Genomic DNA, 12,802 nt, shown 5'->3' with positions numbered 1-12,802 from the left:
AGCTGTTGCAAACTTGTGTGTCACTCCGTGCTTGACTAATAACCATTTTAACCACTTGTTCACGAAGTGGGACCCTTCATCACTAATGATAGCTCTTGGGGTTCCAAACCTTGTGAACACATGTTTCTGCAAGAACTTATTTACAACCCTAGCATCGTTTGTCGGATAAGCTTCAGCCTCGACCCACTTGGACACATAGTCCACTGTACCAATATATACTTGTGACCAAAAGACGGAGGGAAAGGACCAAGAAAGTCAATACCCCATACATCGAACAATTCTACCTCAATGGTGTTTGTTAGAGGCATCTCATTTCTGTTGGTGACATTTCCAGCCCTTTGACATTGGTCAGAACTCTTTACGTATGCATATGCATCCTTAAATAGTGTTGGCCAAAAGAATTTGGCTTGCAATACTTTGGCTGCCGTACGGGTACCTTCGAAGTGTCCCCCACTCAGAGCTGAGTGACAATGGTATAAAATCTTTTTTATTTCATCTTTTGCCACACATCTCCTAATCATCTGATTTGCACACCTTTTAAACAAATATGACTCTTTCCAGAAATAGTACTTCACATCGTGAAGAAACTTTCTCCTTTGTTGATAAGTCTTATCAATTGGCATCAAACCACAAGCTAAATAGTTAGTAATATCAGCAAACCAAGGGGTATTGTGGACATGACTTGCCTTCAGTATGTGCTCATCTGGAAACGTTTCCTGAATTGGTTTAATAGGAGAATTCCTTTCTTGCGGCTCCAATCTGGACAAGTGATCTGCTACTTGGTTTTCTACCCCTTTCGATCTTGAATTTCTAGATCGAACTCTTGAAGTAGAAGTAGCCATCAGATCAGTCTCAACTTAGCATCTTTCTTGGCAAGCAAATACTTAATTACCGAGTGGTCTGTATAGACAGTTACTTTGGTACCTACAAGATAAGATCGAAACTTGTCAAAAGCAAATACAATAGCAAGTAACTCTTTTTCTGTAATCGTATAGTTTAGTTGAGCTTCTGTAAGAGTCCAACTTGCATAGTAGATGGGATGAAAACCTTTATTCCTTCGCTGGCCCATAATAGCTCCTATCGCGAAGTCGCTTGTGTCGCACATTAATTCAAATGGAAAATCCCAGTCTGGTGTGACGATTATGGGTACCGTAACTAATCGACTCTTCAAATCCTTGAAAGCTCTTAAGCATTTATCATCGAACTTGAACTTCGTATCCTTCTCCAATAAGTTGCTTAAGGGTTTAGCAATTTTGGAGAAGTCCTTGATAAATTTTCAATAGAAACCGGCGTGGCCCAAAAAGCTCCTAACACCCTTTATAGATGTTTGAGGTGGGAGATTCTCAATAACATCTACCTTTACTTTGTCTACCTCGATTCCATGTCTCGTTATCTGATGCCTAGAACAATTCCTTCTCGTACCATGAAATGACACTTCTCTCAGTTAAGTACGAGGTTTGTTTCTTCTCATCGTCTTAGTACCCTAGCTAGATTGGCTAAGCAATCATCGTAAGTATCTTTGAATACTGAAAAGTCATCCATAAAAACTTCCAAGTACTTCTCAACCATGTCAATAAAAATAGACATCACACATCATTGAAATGTAGTAGGTGCATTACATAAACCAAATGGCATACGTCTAAATGCAAATGTACTGTACGAGCAGGTGAACGTTGTCTTGTGTTAATCTTCCTGTGCTACTGTAATCTGATTACACCCCGAGTATCCATTGAGAAAACAATAATAGTTTCACCTGGTGAGTCTATCCAGCATCTGGTCCAAGCACGGCCAAGGAAAGTGATCTTTCCTAATCGCCTTGTTCAACTTCTGGTAATCAATGCAAATCCTCCATCTCGTAACTGTTCTAGTTGGTATCAACTCATTATTATCGTTCTACATGACTATGATACCTCCCTTCTTTGGCATTCACTGGACTGGACTTACCCACGAACTGTCTGAGATGGGATAAATGATACCCGCATCTAATCACTTGATAATCTCCTTTTTCACTATGTCCTTCATGATGGGGTTCAGTCTTCGTTGTCCATCAATCGTCCCTTTTTCACCATCTTCCAAGATAATCTTGTGGATGCATACAGATGGACTAATACCGCGGATATCGGCTATGGTCCATCCGATAGCCTTCTTGAATTGTTTCAACACCAATATGAGTTTCTCCTCTTGCTCAGTAGTTAACTCTACTGAAACAATCACAGGCAGAGTAGAAGAGTTACCTAAATAAACATATTTCAAATGTGAGGGAATTACCTTCAGTTCTAATTTAGCTGGCTCCTCGATTGACGCTTTTGGTTGGGCATAATCCCTTTTCTCTAACTCCAAAGATTCAAAGCGGGATTACAAATTAAATCCCTTTTGATTAGCTTCTAACAAAGCTAAGTATTCATCCTCCTCTTCATCATTTGAAGGATCTGATGTAAAAATTTGTTCCAATGGATCCTCAACATAGTTGAGCTCCTTTTCCACTATTAGATCCTCCAAATCGGATACTGCAGAATAATCATCAATTGTGTCAAGAAATCGTATAAACTTAAAAATGTTAAATGTTACCTAATTATCCTGAACACGCATAGTAAGCTCGCCCTTCTGCACATTAATAAGGGTCCTTCCGGTTGCTAAGAATGGTCTTCCTAGGATAATCAGAACTTCTTTGTCTACTTCAAAGTCTAGGATAACAAAATCAGCAAGGAAAATAAATTTATCTACTCGTACCAATACGTCCTCGATTTTTCCTTCTGGATGTGCTAAAGATTGATTTGCTAGTTGAAGTGTAACCATAATAGGTCTAACTTCACCTATCCCTAACTTTCTAAATATTGACATAGGCATCAAGTTTATACTTGCACCCAAGTCACATAGTGCCTTACCACAATACATTGCTCCAATGTTGCAAGGTATGGTAAAACATCTAGGATCCTTCAATTTTGGAGGTAGTTTGTCTTGAAGATATGCGCTTCATTCCTTTGTCAGAGCTACCGTCTCAAGTTCTCCAAGTCTTCATTTTTTGGATAGGATATCCTTCATGAATTTGACATAGTTCGGCATTTGTTGAAGTGCTTCAACCAACGGGATGTTGATGTGAAGTTGCTACATCTAGGAATTTCTTGAATTGAATTTCCTACTTCTGTTTCTTAAGTATTTGAGGGTAGGGTGGTGGAGATTTCTTTACTGGAATTGGTTGATTCATTCTCTGCGGTAATTCTGCATCTAACGGAGTTGTTAGTTGATCAGAATTAGTTGGTTCTGGAACTACCTCGTCGAGTTTTGCAGATTCTGGTTCTTGTTAAACTGGAATATCAACACTCGATTGAACTTCCTCTGAGTCTTGAGCATCAGCTGGCTCTCTTTCAACTTTGATAGTGTTGGGCTCTACTGTCTTTCCACTCCTTAATGTTAACGCTTTGCAATGTTCCTTCCCTAGATTTCTTGGATTCTTCATATCACTAGGAAAAGCACCTGGTAGTCAGTTCCTAAGCTCAGTTGCAAGTTGGCCCATTTGGTTTTCTAGATTCTTCAATGTAGCTGCTTGGCTTTGAATTATGGCATCATTCTTCGCCATGTATGCCTTCAGTAGATTCTCCACGCTATTGGATGGTTCAGCTTGAACTGGGTTCAGAACTTGTTGGGGAAAACTAGGCGGTTAAGTCGGTCTAGATTGGCCATAGTTGTTACTGGTTCCAGCCCTTTGGTTACTCTAGGAAAAATTTGGGTGGTTTCGCCACGATGGGTTATAGAAGTTGGATTCCAGTCCTTGCCTTTCTCGATTTTGGTTCTGGTTACCCATGTAATATAAGGATTTGGGGTTTGATGGACATTCTTTGAACAAATGTCCTTCCCCACAATAAACACAGGCCCCACAATAAACACAGGCTATACTCTCAAATTGGTGAGGTGGTTGGGCTGTAAAACTGTTAGACCCATTAGTGGTAAGTTTCTTAAGCATTGAGGATATTGAAGATACCTGAGATGCAAGTGAAGTGAGAGCGTCCACTTCATGTATTCCAGCGACTCGTCTTTCTGACGCGGCTCGATTGGTTGGCCATTGATAATTGTTACTAGCAATCTTCTCAATATTTCGTAAGCCTCATTATAAGACTTAGAAAGGAGAGCACCGTTAGTAGAAGCGTCCACTACCATCCTCGTGTGAGCATTGAGACCATTATAAAATGTCTCAAGTTGGATGCAATGTGGGATTCTGTGATGAAGGCATTTTTAATAGTTTTTTGTATCATTCCCATGCCTCATACAAGGACTCATCATCCATTTGTTGGAAGGCAGTGATCTCGTTCCTCAACTTAGCATTCTTGCTAGGCGAGAAATACTTCATGAGAAATCTTTCGGCTAACTCTTGCCATGTAGAAATTGAGTTTAGTGGCAATGAATTCAACCAAGCTCGAGCTCTGTCCCTTAATGAGTACGAGAACAGCTTCAATCGTAATGCATCTTCGGGTACTCCAACTAATTTGAAAGAGTCGTTCACCTCCATAAATAGTCTTAGGTGAAGATGAGGATCTTCAGTAGGCATTCCACTGAATTGGCCCACATTCTGAAGCATCTGGAACATGACTGGCTTCAGCTCAAATTATTTTTCCTCGATTTCAGGTCTCCTAATGCCCAGATTAAGATCGTTAAATACTGGCCCAACATATTATCTTAAGGCTCTATCCCTATCATCAGCAATAAGGATAGGATTTTGAGCAGGGTTTGCTCCATTTCCTTAGATCGAATTTTAAAAGTTCATTTCTTCGGTACTTCTTTAGTTCACTTATCTTCTTTGCTGTCAAAAGGTTCGTTCTATCTTAGGGCCTACAGGGAGTAAGTCAATAACCTGGTCAATATTCCTAAACACCTGAAATTACCAGAGAAAAATTAATTAAGTTAAAAAATAAACAAAAAAATAAACCAAAATGAAAAACTAACAAATTCAGAAATAATGACTTTTGAAAACAATCCCTGGCAACGATGCCAAAAACTTGGAACGACGAAAAAAATGTGCAAGTGTACGCAATCGCAACAAGTAATAAAGTGACAAGTAATGTCGAGTTATCGTACCCACAGGGACTGTAAAAAGAATTATTTATGAAATTAATTGTAAAACACTTTGGTGAGGTAAAAATAATTTGGTTTTAAAGGATGGTCAAAAACTATTTAAAAACTAAGTAAATAATTAAAATAAAACAAAGGAGTTCTAATGCACGATTTCAAATAAGATTTAATCAAGGTAACAAACTTGTGTTGGATTAATTATATTCCTTTAACTTAGAATAATTAAACTCATGTTTACATTGTTACGAATAAATTCACGACAACTCTGTAATTGGCTAACTTCTGAACATACTCACATACAAAAATCCATTCATCTATTGACATATCCCTATGTTAATTTAATCGACTAAAAAGATTCTAAAAAGCAAACATGTTATTGCACATACATACTCATTAAATTGAACTAATCTCTTGCATATCCCTATGTCAATTCAAACGGTTAATTAAATATAATAAGCATATAAAAGAATATGTGAGGTAACAAGGCATCCCTTCCTTGAAACAGTTTAATCACAATAATCTTGCAAGTTATGCAAGGCAATAATATCGCCAGATACATTGCTAATTTAACCTTCAGCTGCCTTAGAAGAATAAACATGTACTGATTAAGTATTGTGTCAGTTAATTATAATTTCAATCCGTTTAAATAATTAATTCATTAGTTATTTAACAATTGTATTGCAAAAATAACTTAGGCATGATTTTACTTAACCAAGCAATTTACTGGGGCCTATAACAGCATAAACATCATTTTAACAATTCAAGTAGGCAGAATATAATCAACCCAACAAAAACTTAATTTTAAGCTAAATTGATTAAAATAACCATTTCAATAGCATAAATATTCATAAAAATGTTCTTCAAAACAACAACAAAAATTAAAGAGATAGGGAACAAGAAGCAAATCCGGTGTTTCTCTGTGGCTTAACTAGTTGCTCTGTTCTTCGTTCTTCGTTTCCCTCGGCTATCAAGGTGGCTTATGAATGCCTAATTTCTGCTCAAAATGTCTAATGAGAGCCTCTTTCCCAAGAGAAGAAATCGGGACTTGAGTAATAAGGGAAATGGGATGGAAAAAGTGAGAGAAAAGTGAGAGACGAGAAGAGAGAATGAGAGAATATTATGGAATGAGGGATGGTTTGAATGATCAGCAAGGGGTGGCTTTTATAGCTGATTGTGGCTGATAAAAATAGAAAATTCCAGCAGCCAAAGAGCCCCCTATGGCCGGCCATATACTTGGCAAGAGTTGAGACTTTCAACTTTGCTAAAAATGGCCTGGGGAAAATCTATAAAGCCAGAATTAAAGGTGGGGTTTGAATGCAAATTAGAAGTCATTCGAGGGCCTTTTTGCAAGCATATTTAATCAGCTAAAATGCTGATATGGGTCAGCATATAGACGGTTTTGGGCTTTCCAATTAGTGGCTGGTTTGGTTCATTCAATATGGTTCGACTAGTGCGGTTCAACTGGACCCTTTCTCCACAATTAATTAAAAAAAATTTATTTAACCCAAATTAAATGGGGAATAAATTAAAATTAATTAAATTATGAATTAATACACATTTTCTGGACCGATACTTCAAATTGTTTCTCGGATTTGTGCTTTTAGTAGTGTCAGCCGAACCAATTTTTGCCCTTTGTGTGGATCTGTCGAAAATAGTCAAAATTAATCAAAATTGAGTATAAAATTAACTAAATTCACCATTTTCATATTTTTAACACAATTTAATTATTTTATAATATTTAATTATTTTTCGACAAGAATTTAACTGGATTTGCATGAATTTAAGTAAGAATGGGTATGAAAACGTATATAAATTTTTGTGTTTCCATCTAGAAGTGGAGCTTATTTTGGATGTGGTTCGCTTGATCACTTTCTCAGAGTTTGTCTAGAAAGAGTTGAAAAAGAGATAAATTAGCTCCAAAGCCTAGTAATCCTGTCTCGAGAGGCAGATCACCCCGTCATCCCAGCAATGTTAGTGGTAGTCGAGGTACTATCAGGGATACAACAGTTAGATCTGAAGCACGAGCACCTGCAAGAACATATGCTATTAGTGCTAGAGAAGATACCTCTGTACTAGACGTCATTACTGGTACATTTTCTCTACTTAATATTGATATTTTTACATTGATTGATCTGGTTCCACACATTTATACATATGCATGAACTTAGTGACTGTTAAAAAATTACCTGTTGAATTCACTAAATTTGTGGTTAAAGTTTCAAACCCCCTAAACCAATGCGTTATGGTGGATAAAGTTTGTAAGAACTGTCCGTTGATGGTAAAAGGTTATCGTTTTTTGGCTAACTTGATGTTATTGCCATTTGATGAATTTGATGTGATCTTGGGAATCGATTGGTTAACCCAATATTATGTAGTGGTGAATTGTAAGCATAAATATATTGTATTGAAATGTGAGAATGGTGAATTACTCCATGTTGAATCTGATAAATTGGATGGATTACCTAATGTGATTCCAGCAATATCAGCACAAAAATATGTTAGAAAAGGTTATGACACTTATCTTGCATATGTGATGGATACTAAAGTGTTTGAGTCAAAGATTCAGTTAGTACTGGTTGTATGTGAATTTCCTGATGTATTCCTAAAAGAATTACCTGGTTTGCCACTTGATAGAGAAGTGGAATTCTCTATAGATCTTGTTCTAGGTACAACACCTATATCTATAGCACCTTACAGAATGGCTCCTCCTGAATTGAAAGAGTTGAAAGTATAGTTGCAAGAATTGATTGATAGAGGCATTGCTCGACCTAGTTTCTCATCTTGGGGTGCGTCGATTCTATTTGTAAAGAAGAATGATGGATCGTTGAGGCTGTGCATTGATAATAGATAACTCAACAAAGTTACAATAAAGAACAAGTATCCATTGCCTCAAATTAATGATTTGTTTGACAAGTTAAAAATGTGCCACTGTATTTTCAAAGATTAATCTCCGTTCTGGTTACTATCAACTACGGGTAAAAAAATCGAATGTGCCAAAGACAACTTTTAGAATTAGGTATGGACATTATGAGTTTCTTGTGATACCATTCGGCTTGAAAAATGCACCTCTAGTGTTTATGGATCTGATAAACAGAATTTTCAGCCGTATTTGTATAGGTTTGGGGTAGTATTTATAGATGTTATTTTGGTTTATTCACGAGATGAAAATGAACATGTTGAGCACTTGAGAATAGTGTTGCAAACTTTGTAAGAGAAATAATTATACGCCAAATTCAGTAAATGTGAATTTTGGTTACGGGAAGTTAGTTTTCTTGGGCATATATTTGCTGAAGGTGTTAGAGTAGACTCAAATAAAATTTTAGCCGTTGTTAATTGGAAGCCACCGATCTGAAGTCCAAAGTTTTTTGGGACTAGCTAGTTATTATTAGAGATTTGTAAAATTTTTTTCAATGATAGCTTCACTAATGACCCGTTTATTGCAGAAAGATGTAAAGTTTGAGTGGACTGACAAATGTTAGCAGAGCTTTGACAGATTAAAGGCTTTATTGAAAAAAGCACCTGTGTTAGTCCAGCTTGAATTGGGTAAGGAATTTATAGTTTAAAGTGATGCATCATTGATTGGTTTAGGCTGTGTTTTGATGCAAGATGCTAAAGTAGTAGGCTATGTTGCACGACAGCTAAAGCCAAATGAAAAGAACTACCCGACACATGATCCTGAAGTGGTAGCCATTGTAACACCCCTTATCTGTATTCAAAGCTAGAATAGGACACGAGGCATTACAGGACTTACAAAGCAAGCAAACATACAAGCCGAGTCATAAATTTGCACCTAAACTAAAACCATTTGTATTTAATCACAAAGTCCCTAATACAAGCCTACGAGGCCCAAAACATGCTTTGGAAGTGGTTCGGGACTAAACCGAGAACTTGAGAAATTTTACAAAACCAAAAAATTTTAGCTAAGAATAGGGGTCACACGCTCGTGTGGTTTGGGACACACCTAGACAACGTGTAGCACCCCTTGTAACGACCTGATTTTGGGTTTAGTTAGAATAGTCATTTCGAGACCACAAATTCAAAGTTGAAAAAATTATTATATTAATTATTTTGGGGTTATAGCTTGATTATAAGGGTGTATGAAAATTTTGAAGTAATTTTAGCATTTTAGGGCTTAATTTCGAAAAAAGACTAAATAGCATAAAGTGCAAAAGTCCTATTTTAATAGCTAAAGGTGCCAATTAGCTAGAGAACCTAAATTCAGGGTCTTCACTACCACTGATTTTTCAGCCATTTTAAGGGTTTTGAGCTTCAAAAATTTCAACAACTTGTTCCTTTTGCAAGTAAGTGATTTACAAACTTTTTGCTGATGATTTTTACATTTTTGGACCCCTTGAAGCATAAGCTTTCTATTAAGGGACTGTTTTGCAAAATGGTTAAGAGATTAGGGTTTTTCCATGAAAGCATATGTATAGTTTTCTGAAATTTTATGGAAGAATATGAGTATTAGATGTGTAATAAACACATTTGTGAAGGGATTTCTCATGAAAACCCTAATAGGGACTATTTTGTATAAGTTGAAAATTTGATGATAAATGTGTGAGATAGTGGAAAATTTGGATTTTCTATAAGAGAAAAAGGGGTTCGACTAGGCTTTTGATATGAGGAAAGTCGATAAAAATCGATTTTCGGACCTACGGGTAAAATGGTCATTTTGTAAAAGTCTAGGGGCAAAATGGTCATTTTGCCCAAGTATAGATTATTGAGTGCCTAGATTGATAAAGTGATTGAATTTATGAATTTTTGTTATTATAGATCAAGAAATTCAAACTCCAAACTTAGACTGGAGGAAGGCCAAGCAAATTGATTAGATCGACTAGACACCATATTTTGTAACCGATGTAAGTTGTATGCAAATAATACAACTACATTGTCATTACATGTGATAAGTTAATTTAGCATGAATTACTTGATTGAGGAAATGAGAAGGCATGATGCTAATTAAGGTAGCAGAATTCTGGTTTGAACCATGGGAAATAAAATCGAATATTCATGCCATGATGTATGGACTATTGTGAGCTAGTGTAAGACATGTATGGGACATGCATCAACCGCATTATGAGAGCTAGTGTAAGACCATGTTCGGGACACGGCATCGGCATTGAGACGAGAGCTAGTGTAAGACATGTCTGGGACATGCATCAGCTACGAGTAAAGCTAGTGTAAGACCATGTCCAGGACATGGCATCGGCATACTACCCCATATTGAGGCTCATTGAATATCCGGTAGTGTTCCGAATGGTTCAACAGTGAGAGTTATGGTTTAAAATCAAGAGAAAAATATAACAGTGTTGTGAGTGATACAAGTGCCTATTCAGTCTGTGTGAGACGTGAGTTCAATAAATATTATATGATGAGTATTGGTTTGTGATGAGTAAGTTGTGTTTATGCCTATTTATATCAAGAGCATGTTGATGAATGGTATAGTTGTTGCTATGTGTTTGCATACATCTTACTAAGCTTTATATTACTCCCTCTCTTCTCCATTTTGTTATAGTGTCACCTAAATAGTTCAAGGATCAAAAGACGTCGGAGGCCACGATCACACCATCATTCGAAGCACTCGGTATAGTTAGATTTCTAGTTTTTGTGTATAGCATGTATAGGGCTAGAATTTAATGTTTTGTGTTATTGAGAAATAGCCAAATGCGTTGGCTTGGAACAAATATATTTATTTTGTATAAGCCCATGGATAATGGTCAATGCTTATTTTGATATTTTTATAGAAGATATTATTTTCATGGATGAGTAAAACGCACAAATAAAATGTTGTCCATCGTCGTTAGTTTGGCTATGTGATGTGCCTTTGTTTTGGTACGGATTGATTTTATGCAGGTTATATATGCAAGGGTGGCAAAGAGGCTTGGTAAATAGCCTCATTTTGTCCATACATATAGGGACACGGGCGTGTGTCTAGGCCGTATGTGACACACGGTTCTCCATATGGGCTTGTGACATGGTCGTGTGTCCCCTGCACGTAAAATTTGCAAGCCAGTATGCATGGTAGTAAACACACGGGCAGAGACACAGCCGTGTATCTCAGCCGTGTGAAAAGCACAGCCTAGCACAAGGGCATTTTTCTTGGCCGTGTGACCCTTAAGAATTGCTGACGTCAGAAGCAGAATGTCTAGGTTTTTGCACACGGGCTAGGACACGAGCGTGTCATGGCCGTGCGAAGAACACGAGCCAGGGACACGGGCGTTGCCAGGCAGTGTGAAAATCCCTGTAGGTGTGAATTTAGAATTAATTCCATACGGGTAGAGGGTACGAGCGTGTCCCTATATTGCTTAGGCCGTGTGAGTCACACGAGCCAACAGCACGACCATGTTGAATTGGTCACACGAGTGTGTTGCCCCTCCCACATGAGCGTGTCCTACGATGGCTAGTAAATTTTTTCAAGGTTCGTGGTAAGACCCGAATCATTCCTGAATGGTTTTAAATGAACGTTTAGAGCTTAGTAGGCCTTTATTATGGAGTTTTTGATTTAGAGTGGAAAAGTTTTAAGTTTGACTAAATTTTGATGACTAAGAAACGTATGAATGCATGTGACCGAGTTAGATAACACCTCGTATTCTATCCTGGCATAGGGTATGAGTGTGGCGTGTTACATTTAGTGGTATCAGAGCTATGGTTTAGTCGGTTCTAGGACTAATTTATCATAAATACGAGTCTAGCTAATACATTCCTTAACTGTATATTGATAGTGTGATGACTCCTGACGATTATAAATTGTATTTTCATATAGTAAATGGATCCAGATAAAGCTACGGTGGATCACATAGAGAGTAACGCGCCGGCTCCCGCTTAAGGGACTGCGCCAGTTGAGAGTAAGCCCGTGACTATGGACCAAGGCGGAGGGGCTAGAGAAGCCTACCTCCGAATGATGGATGCTTGGTATACGTAGTTTGTTCGTGGAAATATGAACACTGCACCTCCCCCACCTCCTCCGATTCCTCAGTATGCTCCTGTAGCTCCACAAAGAGCGGACATGTTTAGGAGGGAGAAGCCTTGGTAGACAAGATACAGAAGCATAGGGTAGAGGAATTCCCGGCTAACATAGATGACGACTTGGAGAGAGCAGAGTTTTGGTTGGAGAATACCATCAGGGTATTCGATGAACTGTCGTGCACGTATGAGGAGTGCGTGAAGTGTGTACTATCACTCCTATGAGACTCGGCCTGCCAGTGGTAGAATACTCTCATGTCAGTTGTACCGAGAGAGAGAGTAACATGGGAATTCTTCCAGGAAGAGTTCCGAAAGAAGTACATTAGCCAGAGGTTTATAGACTAGAAAATGAAAAAGATTCTAGAGTTGAAGCAAGGTAGTAAGACTGTGGCAGAATATGAACGCGAGTTTATGAAACTTAGCAAGTATGCACAGGAATGCGTGTTGACAAAATCTACCATGTGTAAGAGGTTTGAGGATGATCTAAATGAGGATATCAAAGTATTTGTCGGCATTTTAGAGTTAAGGGAATTTATGGTACTCATTAAGAAAGCATACAAAGTGGAAGAGTTGGTTAAAGAGAGGAGAAAAGTAGCTATTGAGTCACGTGACTCAAGAAAAAGACAGATGGGGAAATTGCATCAGTCCTCATCTAAGAAATCTAAGGAACTCACTACCCAATTGAATGCCCCAGTGGGGTTTTCAAATAGGAACAAGAACCAGTAGAATGCAACTTTTAGAGCCCAGACCACTTCTGTCGTGAGCATCGGCAGTG

The 12,802-nt window shown here is 37.8% G+C and overlaps 1 non-coding gene across 1 annotated transcript; it reads left to right on the top strand.

The window, feature by feature from the left end:
- The first annotated feature begins 4,210 nt into the window (after nucleotides 1–4,210).
- Nucleotides 4,211–4,315, top strand: LOC128291255 (small nucleolar RNA R71). Its single transcript, XR_008281031.1, has one exon. It is a non-coding gene; the product is annotated as a small nucleolar RNA R71 (small nucleolar RNA).
- The last annotated feature ends 8,487 nt before the right edge of the window (nucleotides 4,316–12,802 follow it).

Source organism: Gossypium arboreum, chromosome 3 (assembly GCF_025698485.1).
Source record: "Gossypium arboreum isolate Shixiya-1 chromosome 3, ASM2569848v2, whole genome shotgun sequence".
NCBI classification, from domain to species: Eukaryota; Viridiplantae; Streptophyta; class Magnoliopsida; order Malvales; family Malvaceae; genus Gossypium; species Gossypium arboreum.
Note: the sequence above shows the minus strand (reverse complement) of the source record. Positions and strands in the feature narration are given on the sequence as shown.